This window comes from Dicentrarchus labrax, unplaced genomic scaffold, assembly GCF_905237075.1.
Source record: "Dicentrarchus labrax unplaced genomic scaffold, dlabrax2021, whole genome shotgun sequence".
Taxonomy (NCBI): Eukaryota; Metazoa; Chordata; class Actinopteri; family Moronidae; genus Dicentrarchus; species Dicentrarchus labrax.
Genome location: NW_026136715.1, coordinates 7124845 through 7137016, shown reverse-complemented (window position 1 = coordinate 7137016; position 12172 = coordinate 7124845). Strand labels below are relative to the sequence as shown.

The 12172-nt window shown below is 28.9% G+C and overlaps 1 long non-coding RNA gene across 1 annotated transcript in view; it reads left to right on the top strand.

The window, feature by feature from the left end:
• Nucleotides 1–12172, top strand: part of LOC127377357 (uncharacterized) — a 180823-nt gene that overhangs the window by 18546 nt on the left and 150105 nt on the right. The gene's annotated exons all lie outside the window — the stretch shown is intronic.

The window sequence follows — 12172 nt, the reverse complement described above, 5'->3', positions numbered from 1 at the left end:
TAATGTGTTACATTATTATATAATAATACATTATAATGAGATAATAATACACTATAATGAGATAATGTGTTACATTATTATATATTAATACACTATAATGAGATAATGTGTTCATTATTATATAATAATACACTATAATGAGTTAATAATACACTATAATGAGATAATGTGTTACATTATTATATAATAATACACTATAATGAGATAATGTGTTACATTATTATATAATAATACACTATAATGAGATAATGTGTTACATTATTATATAATAATACATTATAATGAGATAATAATACACTATAATGAGATAATGTGTTACATTATTATATAATAATACACTATAATGAGATAATGTGTTACATTATTATATATTAATACACTATAATGAGATAATGTGTTACATTATTATATAATAATACACTATAATGAGATAATGTGTTACATTATTATATAATAATACATTATAATGAGATAATAATACACTATAATGAGATAATGTGTTACATTATTATATATTAATACACTATAATGAGATAATGTGTTCATTATTATATAATAATACACTATAATGAGTTAATAATACACTATAATGAGATAATGTGTTACATTATCATATAATAATACACTATAATGAGATAATGTGTTACATTGTTATATAATAATACACTATAATGAGATAATGTGTTACATTATTATATAATAATACACTATAATGAGATAATGTGTTACATTATTATATAATAATACATTATAATGAGATAATAATACACTATAATGAGATAATGTGTTACATTATTATATATTAATACACTATAATGAGATAATGTGTTCATTATTATATAATAATACATTATAATGAGATAATAATACACTATAATGAGATAATGTGTTACATTATTATATATTAATACACTATAATGAGATAATGTGTTCATTATTATATAATAATACACTATAATGAGTTAATAATACACTATAATGAGATAATGTGTTACATTATCATATAATAATACACTATAATGAGATAATGTGTTCATTATTATATAATAATACACTATAATGAGATATGAATACATTATAATGAGATAATGTGTTACATTATTATATAATAATACACTATAATGAGATATTAATACATTATAATGAGATATTAATACACTATAATGAGATAATGTGTTACATTATTATATAATAATACACTATAATGAGATAATGTGTTACATTATTATATAATAATACATTATAATGAGATAATAATACACTATAATGAGATAATGTGTTACATTATTATATATTAATACACTATAATGAGATAATGTGTTCATTATTATATAATAATACACTATAATGAGTTAATAATACACTATAATGAGATAATGTGTTACATTATTATATAATAATACACTATAATGAGATAATGTGTTACATTATTATATAATAATACACTATAATGAGATAATGTGTTACATTATTATATAATAATACACTATAATGAGATAATGTGTTACATTATTATATAATAATACATTATAATGAGATAATAATACACTATAATGAGATAATGTGTTACATTATTATATAATAATACACTATAATGAGATAATGTGTTACATTATTATATATTAATACACTATAATGAGATAATGTGTTACATTATTATATAATAATACACTATAATGAGATAATGTGTTACATTATTATATAATAATACATTATAATGAGATAATAATACACTATAATGAGATAATGTGTTACATTATTATATATTAATACACTATAATGAGATAATGTGTTCATTATTATATAATAATACACTATAATGAGTTAATAATACACTATAATGAGATAATGTGTTACATTATTATATAATAATACACTATAATGAGATAATGTGTTACATTGTTATATAATAATACACTATAATGAGATAATGTGTTACATTATTATATAATAATACACTATAATGAGATAATGTGTTACATTATTATATAATAATACATTATAATGAGATAATAATACACTATAATGAGATAATGTGTTACATTATTATATATTAATACACTATAATGAGATAATGTGTTCATTATTATATAATAATACACTATAATGAGTTAATAATACACTATAATGAGATAATGTGTTACATTATTATATAATAATACACTATAATGAGATAATGTGTTACATTATTATATAATAATACACTATAATGAGATAATGTGTTACATTATTATATAATAATACACTTTAATGAGATAATGTGTTCATTATTATATAATAATACACTATAATGAGATAATGTGTTACATTATAATGAGATAATGTGTTACATTATTATATAATAATACACTATAATGAGATAATGTGTTACATTATTATATATTAATACACTATAATGAGATAATGTGTTCATTATTATATAATAATACACTATAATGAGTTAATAATACACTATAATGAGATAATGTGTTACATTATTATATAATAATACACTATAATGAGATAATGTGTTACATTATTATATAATAATACACTATAATGAGATAATGTGTTACATTATTATATAATAATACACTATAATGAGATAATGTGTTACATTATTATATAATAATACATTATAATGAGATAATGTGTTACATTATTATATAATAATACACTATAATGAGATAATGTGTTACATTATTATATAATAATACACTATAATGAGATAATGTGTTCATTATTATATAATAATACACTATAATGAGATAATGTGTTACATTATAATGAGATAATGTGTTACATTATTATGTAATAATACACTATAATGAGATAATGTGTTACATTATTATATAATAATACACTATAATGAGATAATGTGTTACATTATTATATAATAATACACTATAATGAGATAATGTGTTACATTATTATATAATAATACACTATAATGAGATATTAATACATTATAATGAGATATTAATACATTATAATGAGATAATGTGTTACATTATTATATAATAATACACTATAATGAGATAATGTGTTACATTATTATATAATAATACACTATAATGAGATATTAATACATTATAATGAGATAATGTGTTACATTATTATATAATAATACACTATAATGAGATAATGTGTTACATTATTATATAATAATACACTATAATGAGATATTAATACATTATAATGAGATATTAATACATTATAATGAGATAATGTGTTACATTATTATATAATAATACACTATAATGAGATAATGTGTTACATTATTATATAATAATACACTATAATGAGCTATTAATACATTATAATGAGATATTAATACATTATAATGAGATAATGTGTTACATTATTATATAATAATACACTATAATGAGATATTAATACATTATAATGAGATATTAATACATTATAATGAGATAATGTGTTACATTATTATATAATAATACACTATAATGAGATATTAATACACTATAATGAGATAATGTGTTCATTATTATATAATAATACACTATAATGAGATAATGTGTTACATTATTATATAATAATACACTATAATGAGATAATGTGTTACATTATTATATAATAATACACTATAATGAGATATTAATACATTATAATGAGATAATGTGTTACATTATTATATAATAATACACTATAATGAGATAATGTGTTACATTATTATATAATAATACACTATAATGAGATAATGTGTTCATTATTATATAATAATACACTATAATGAGATAATGTGTTACATTATTATATAATAATACACTATAATGAGATATTAATACATTATAATGAGATAATGTGTTACATTATTATATAATAATACACTATAATGAGATAATGTGTTCATTATTATATAATAATACACTATAATGAGATAATGTGTTCATTATTATATAATAATACACTATAATGAGATAATGTGTTCATTATTATATAATAATACACTATAATGAGATATTAATACATTATTATATAATAATACACTATAATGAGATAATGTGTGACATTATTATATAATAATACACTATAATGAGATGTGTTACATTATTATATAATAATACACTATAATGAGTTAATAATACACTATAATGAGATAATGTGTTACATTATTATATAATAATACACTATAATGAGTTAATAATACACTATAATGAGATAATGTGTTACATTATTATATAATAATACATTATAATGAGATAATAATACATTATAATGAGTTAATAATACACTATAATGAGATAATGTGTTACATTATTATATAATAATACATTATAATGAGTTAATAATACATTATAATGAGATAATGTGTTACATTATTATATAATAATACATTATAATGAGTTAATAATACATTATAATGAGATATTAATACACTATAATGAGATAATGTGTTACATTATTATATAATAATACATTATAATGAGTTAATAATACATTATAATGAGATAATGTGTTACATTATTATATAATAATACATTATAATGAGTTAATAATACATTATAATGAGATATTAATACATTATAATGAGATAATGTATTACATTATTATATAATAATACATTATAATGAGTTAATGACGAGAATCTTTTAGTTTTTCCTTTAATGGGCTTCAAGTATTCTTTTGTTCTTTGACTGTTTCCAGTTAATCCATAAACAGTGTGGAACAGTTCCCTCTGTTGTTTACAAGTTCTCTTCAGGAAGAATACAGCGTCTCATGCTGTCGCACAGTTAACTGAAATATTATCAAAATCACAACATAGCGTATTTTGTGTTGAGGTTATCCAAAAGTCACAGAAAGTAATCAAGTTACATTATTGTGGTATGTTTGTTTAGACCCCAACAGATGTCACATCATCGTGATTTTAATAGATTTTTTCAATTTGTGACACAAAATTCACAATATCTGTCACAATAATCATAATACGCTCTTCTTTTTTTTACCCATATCGTATCTATCTGTCCCATTAAACAGATTAATAAAGTGAGGTACAGCATAAGGACTGTTAGTGTGTCCCAGCTGTATTAGTAATAACCCTCTTAACACAAGATGAAAAGCATGTTTCTTTCATGGAGCCGAGATGTCACTTCTAACTAAGTGAATTCATGTAAGGGACGTCTGAAGGAGAGACAGCAGCTGTCCCTAAAACTTCCTGTCCCCAGTTTGGTGTCGAATTCAACCCATTAATTATGATTAATTTTAAGAAAGTGTTAAAAAAAAATCAGAAATCAACACGTATAATTTAATGATTGATGAGCTTAAGTTCAAGGAGAAAAGACATCTGTTGATTTATAATGCCACCTTTAGATATTTCTGTTCAATGTTTCACTAATTTGCTACAATAATTTAATGTTTTTGAGTTCAAATATCTTAATTTTGAGGCTTTTCCAAGCAAATATAGTTGTTTGTGATTAAACCAGCATATAGAGTCTCTCTGGCCACTCCCATGAAGTTCAATAACCCCCAGTGGGGTAATCTTAGGCTGTATAATTTAAAAAACAATAAATAATGTAAGAAATAATAATAAAAAGTGCTTTATATGGTCAAGGGTTAAAACAATCCGGGAATATAAGATAAAAACAACAATAATAAAAACTGATAAGAAATATGAGTGTAAAATACTAGTTTTAAGCACAATTAACTTAATTTACCTTAACAATAAACAAGTTGTATGTACTTAAATCAAATATTCTTTCATTCTTAAACTGTTTAAGGTTTATTCAGTTTGAGTGTCATTGAGCATTTTCAGTTTAAAGACCTAAAGATAAAGATTTTCACACTTAACTCTGCAGACATTTAGGATTCACACTGTTTATATTGTTGCTCAGGAAGCGGAAGCGTTTTCTTACAACAAGCTCAAACCCTTCAAGAAAGAAGAAGAAGATTCAAACCCAGCAGGAGAGAAAGTGTTTCCATTATGAAAAGTAGCACAGCTGCAGTGAGAGCCGATGTTTGGCAGGTGATTCCTGAGGTTGAAGTTTTGATGTTGAATCCAATAAAAAAGTGCTTTGATGCGCCCTCGTGTGACTTAAGAGTTCTTGTGTTTGTTCATTTTCAAGTCTATAACATAACCGAACTGCAAGGTTGTTTTATTTTTGGCATATATAAAGTCTCAACATCTGTTGTTTTTGTTTATTTTTCTGGGTCAGATAAATGTTGCTTAGTGCGTCTGGGTCGGTTTAGATACACATTATATGATGTGATCCCCTCGTTGCTGGATGTATTATACAAAACATGTTTTAAATGTTTTTTCTCTATTAGTCTGTAAGTAAAATATTAGTATTTCTCTTTATTATTAGTGTCTACTACTTATTTAACTTTTTATATTAATTCTTTGATGTTTTGTTGATTATTTAGGTTGTTGGGCCTGTTAATATATGTTCTGGTTGTATGATTTTGTATTTTGGGCTGGTGTGATGGTGTTTTTAGTCTCTTTGTATGTGTTCATTACCTTATTTGCTCTGAATTATATCATGTTTTTGTAAATCTTAATTAAAAAACAACAATTTATCTGTGTAATATGTGTAAAACCTTTTGGTGTACACTCACTCCTAAGATGAAAACACATGTACTTGCCATTTGAACTGTATCCCTCTGATCTGATAAGGCCGTACATATTTAACTTTTAGGTCACATGGTGCTGCTGAGCAGACTGAGTGCCTGCCAGCAGTCAGTGGACTCAGAGGTGATGTGATAATCTGGCTGCGCTCAGCTGCACCTGAGTCATTACACATCTGTCTCGCCAATGTTTTACTGATCTGAAGAGACTGATAAGCCTCAAAATGCAGAAGGAGGGTTGAGTCACCTTCCGCAGTCGGAGAGGTTTGTGTTTAAACGACACAAACACAGAAGAATAATCTATAACTCAGCCTTTCAGGGATGCAGGGAGTTTATGTATGAATGTAAACAAGATAACATGAGTCTCCTTTTCCGTCCTGAGCATTCAGACAACAATGTATGCGATATATTCCATTTGTTTATATTTTATTTGTTTATTTTTGCAGGGACAGCGCGTCATTAAAAGTAACCAGAGTTAGTTAACAGCGAGTTTATATCTGATGTCCCCGGGCTGGTGGACAGATGTCGGTCCAGACTGGAATATGTTTTTAGAACTATTGAGTTTAATGTCATGAAGTTTCATACAGACCTTCCTACTGACTTTGGTGATCCTCTGACTTTTAATTAGTTTAGTGACAATAACTCAACATGTACTGGATGGATGGGTTTAACATCTGGTACAGACATTTCATGGTTTCATTAGTTTATATATGTACCTGAATGTAGGAATCGTTGTATTTACGTTACCTTAGAATGAACGTTATTATCTACAGACGCTGCACACTGGACCATTAATTCATGTATTTATGTTTTCTGGCTTATTCTGTCACTAATACTATATTTTACTTTATCTTTCATGACACTTACTTACACTTACTTCTATCTCTGTATATTGTATCATATTGTATATACTTGGATATTTTAGTATCTTCTTTTTTATTTTTATTTTACATGTATATACAGTTATAAACATTACTATTTTATCTCTAGATACTGTAATGTAATTATTATTCTATTCTTTAATGCCGTGTGAGCATCTTGAGCAGCTGTAACGAAACTAAATATTTCCTTCAATCCTCTTTATGTTCACGAACTTCCTCCATCACTGTGTCTCTGTTACTGTTGGTATGACAAAGGCCCACATGAAAGACACCCAGCGTGTCAGAGCTCAGTGACTGAGTGGATTAGATGAGTTACTCTTACTGCATATCTTCCTCATCACACCGGCTAAATATGGAGTTCATGACTGACAGAGGCCGTGCCTCATCAGATGACTGATGACTGCAAATATCATTTGATGTAACTGTTGTGTTGCCATGTTACTCCCCGCCCTTATTCAAAACAAACAAATTAAAGAGTTATTACCACGGTCATCATCGTCATAAAGTACAGTTATTTACATTATAAATGACAGCCTTAAAGTAATACTGCGAGTAAAGTAAATAGAAATATATAAAGCATCCGTCTCTCTGTCGCCTCATAGACCCTAAAACACCCATCATACAGACTACAGATGACATTAAAAAGAGATACACACATATATTTGTTTAAAATCAGACAATTAAAATCATAGAAGTGAGGTAGAATAAAAAGACCCCCATCAATAAAGATAAATACTAACAATGAAACAGATAAAACATAAATCATTAATTAACTGGACTGAGACAAAGAAGTTTAGAAAGTTAAAAAGATACAGAATTAAAATAATAATTTCTTTAACTTTTGATCCTTTAAGTACATTTTGCCAAAGATACTTTTACTTCGCATAATGTAATATTTTTGAGGATCTGAATTAATCTTCCACCACTGCAAATAAAAAAGACATCAACAGAAGTAACGTACAGTGAATTATAATTAATTATAAATGACATCCAGAGGCCACGTTGCCATGTTTTCTGCTCCTCACTGTAAATCACATAAAGACATAATATCTGTTTCATCTCATCTGAGCTTTTTCATTATGCCGTTTGAAAGGAGTCCAGCAACTGAAATCCCTGCAGTTCCTCCTTCCACTCGGTCCTGACGTCTTCCAATCTGCTTTATTTGGCGAGACGTCAGCGAGGTACTGATGTTGGAGGAGCAGAAACACACCCAGGTTGTTCACCTTTAACCTTTCATGTGACCTTGGTCAAAGTGAAGGGAAGTTAAGTAAAAAGCATTATCGGCAAAATGTGTAAAAAATTCCTTTATCTGCAGTAAAATGGCCCATATGACTGATATATTATCGTATGTGACAATATTAGACTGTTAATACTGATGCATCACTGTGGAAACAGCATGATGCCTGTTAAGAGTCACAAGATCGGCGCCTGGGCAGCTCTGGGTTTTCTGTGTGTCATCCTCTCTCTCTCTCTCTCTCTCTCTCTCCCCCCCCATGTCCTGTCACTCTTCAGCTGTCACTATCAATTAATGGCAGTAAAAGCCCAAATAAATATATACAAGTATTTAAATAAAGAGTCACAAGATCAGTCTGAGGGGTTGTAAGATGATTAATTGATTAAAAGGTGAAAAACAAAGCTACACAAATTTGTATTTTTTATTATTTCTTTGCTTTTTTGTGAAATATTGAATATCTATTTTTACTTTTTGGACCTAAAAAAGTTATTTAAATGAAACCACTTGATGTTTAGAGGAGAAATGTTTCATATAGACATCTAAAACGTCACAAGTGGACCCAACAAGACAGCCAAAAAGATTGGAAAATCTCTGGTTTAATTTCTGCCTTTACATAGTATCTTATAAGCTTCAGTCTGTAGGGAGTTGGCTTGACAACCAGAGCGTGATGGGTTCAAGTCCAGTACGCAGTGTGGACCGGTAGGATGGTGACTATGTGCCTCGTCACTCTAGCATCTCTCTAAATAACTGCATATAGTCCTGTATGTGTGTTTATTTTGGGCCTATGAGTGTGTGTGTGTGTGTGTGTGTGTGTGTGTGTGTGTGTGTGTGTGTGTGTGTGTCAAGTGGGATTAATAAAATAAATCTCCTTCTTCTTTTTAATGTAAACCCTTAATCTGAAAAGTATCCAGTATCTATAGCTGTTAAATACATTGTGGAGAGGAAAATGGAAATACTCAAATAAAAGCACCTTTAAAGTGGCTCTTAAGTACTTGAGAAAATGCACTTAGTTATTTTTCCACCTGGCTGCTGCTCCACAGGATGTCTGACAGCACAAAGTGAGCTCAGCTGAAGCTATTTGTCATTTTATTAGCACATGTAGTGCACGCTGCTGTTTGTTGGGGGAGAGGGAAGGTTTTATTATTGTGTAGTGGAGAGTTGTGTTACTGTATGTCAATCTAATGTGTGAAATAATCTCCAAATCTGTATCCACAGTTGTTAACTGAGGATTTGTAATGTGTAGAGGAATCTGTAAATGTGTAGTGTGTCCTCATGAAAAAGGCCTATTTAAATCTTCTTCCTACTACTGCTTCAGCATTGTTTACCTTTGTATTCTGTATTTAGATCATGTTTTCATCATTTTATCCGTCTGTTTAGTGTGAAGCAGCATTATTAAGGTCTCAGCTGTCATAACCTTCCTCCATGTTCATCATATTCTGACTTCTTCATCTTCTTTGCTGGGTTTTGGCTCCCCCTTCAGTGCGAAGTAGATTAGGAGCTGAGTGTCTTAAAGGCAGCCACAAATTAACATTAAATCCAGTTCAGACATACAGCAACATACAAACGTATAAGGACTGTTTAACCATTAGGACAGTGAAATGTTCTGTGACTATATTGTGTGTGTGAGTGCACTGAAGACGAGCAGCTGCAGAGTAATAATATTATACACTGGAGGAGAAGTCTGTGTATGTCGAGTCCTTAAAAGGCTCTGTGGTTTGGCAGCTTCCCGTAAAGGAATTTAATTTGTCTTCACATTCGATGTTTCATTCCCTGAGCTTCTATCTCTCTCTCTCTCTCTCTCTCTGCTGTTAGACAAAGAAAAGTTCATCCAAGCAAAAAGAAATGTGTGCACTTTAATATGAATGTAGTTTTGTTTGTTTCTAACAGGGTTTATGGATTATTTTATTGGAATTATAATGAGTAAAAAACTCCCTTAATAATCACCGCTGTGCTCTGAATTGATCACATTACATGCCAGCTTTACTGACATTGTTTCTGTCTATTTGGTGGCTGTTTGGATCTGTCGGAGGCTTTTATTTGACTGATTTTATTCTCTCTGACATTTCCCTTTCTTTACTCAGAGTCTTTCTCAGCTGCTGCCTCCGTTGTTCAGTGTTTGCGTTGGTGTTATGAGATCTGAATGCTCGTCGGGTAAAAAAAGAAAACTGAAGAGAGTCAGAGACCTGTACGTTTGATCTCAACTCAAATAATAAGATCATGAGGATTATGTTCAACTCCAAAACACGCCTGATAAAGCATTACTTATAGACCAGTGGCTCCCAACTTGGAGACTTTGCACTTCTTGATTTTAAGAGTGGGAGAACAAGAATTAAATTTTAAAATGTAGATTATTATTTAAGATTTAAACTTTGAAGACACAAGCTACAATTTAAATAGCCGTCAACTCTTTGCACAACAGCCTCATTCTGCATTAGAAAAGCTGAATATGTCAAAACAGAAGCCAGTTAAGCATGTATGATGGTTAAAAAACATAAAAGTTCAAATAAAGTTCCCTCAAATTATCATTATCTATAAAATATGTTACTGGAGTCGTCAGTGAGTGTATCGTCGTCACTGTTAAAGAGTTATCACACCTGCCTTTGATGCTTCATGGTCACACACCAACGGATCATTGGCTTCCTCTTCGTCAGGACTCTGGTTTACTGGTCAGCGTGGAGCATTCAGACTGCCTGAAGCCCAAAATAACACACCATAAAAACCTGCTGAGCTTTAGCTGTTCAAAAATATAGATTTTAATTTGAAGTTAAGAGTGGAAAATAGAAAAGTTTGTGCAGTTTGTGACCCCACAGTCAGCAAAAGAAGCTTTTTAAGTCATGAATAATTAAGCAGGCAGCAAAATCCTTGGGGGACACAGGAGACATCAGAACAAAGCTGCTGAAGGCAGAATCTGTCCTGTCGGACTCTACCTGCACTCAGAAAACCACCAAAACTAACATAGAAATTCTCTTTCATGCCGTATAGGAAACATCAGCACATCTGCAACCACACCTGTTTTACAGTTCCACGTATTTAATGTGTGTACTTGTGTATGGGTCACTCTTTTTATCCATATAAAGTGTTGCTTTTCTGTTTTATTGCTACTGCAACAGAACCAATTGCCCCTCGGGGACAAATAAAGGCTTCTTGATCTTAAGTCTTGTCAAGTACTCTGAAATTTTCTCATATGGAAGATTATCCATCACATTGAACCTGAAGACTCAAACTGCTTTTGTAAATTTACATTAATCTCTGGCTACCGTCAATCTGACACCCACAGGAAGAAATCAAAGTGAGATAATCTCCCTTTATGGACAACTCTAAGTTACCATTACCAACTAATACAACCTAACTGGGGTGACTCTACTCTACAGATACAAAGAGGAATGAATGAGCTTTTATATCATAGTTTACGAGGACATCTAGTGGTTTCTTTCCTCCATATTCAAGTGAAAGGACGAAGCTTCTCCATAGAACAAAAGGGCTTTATTCCACAATA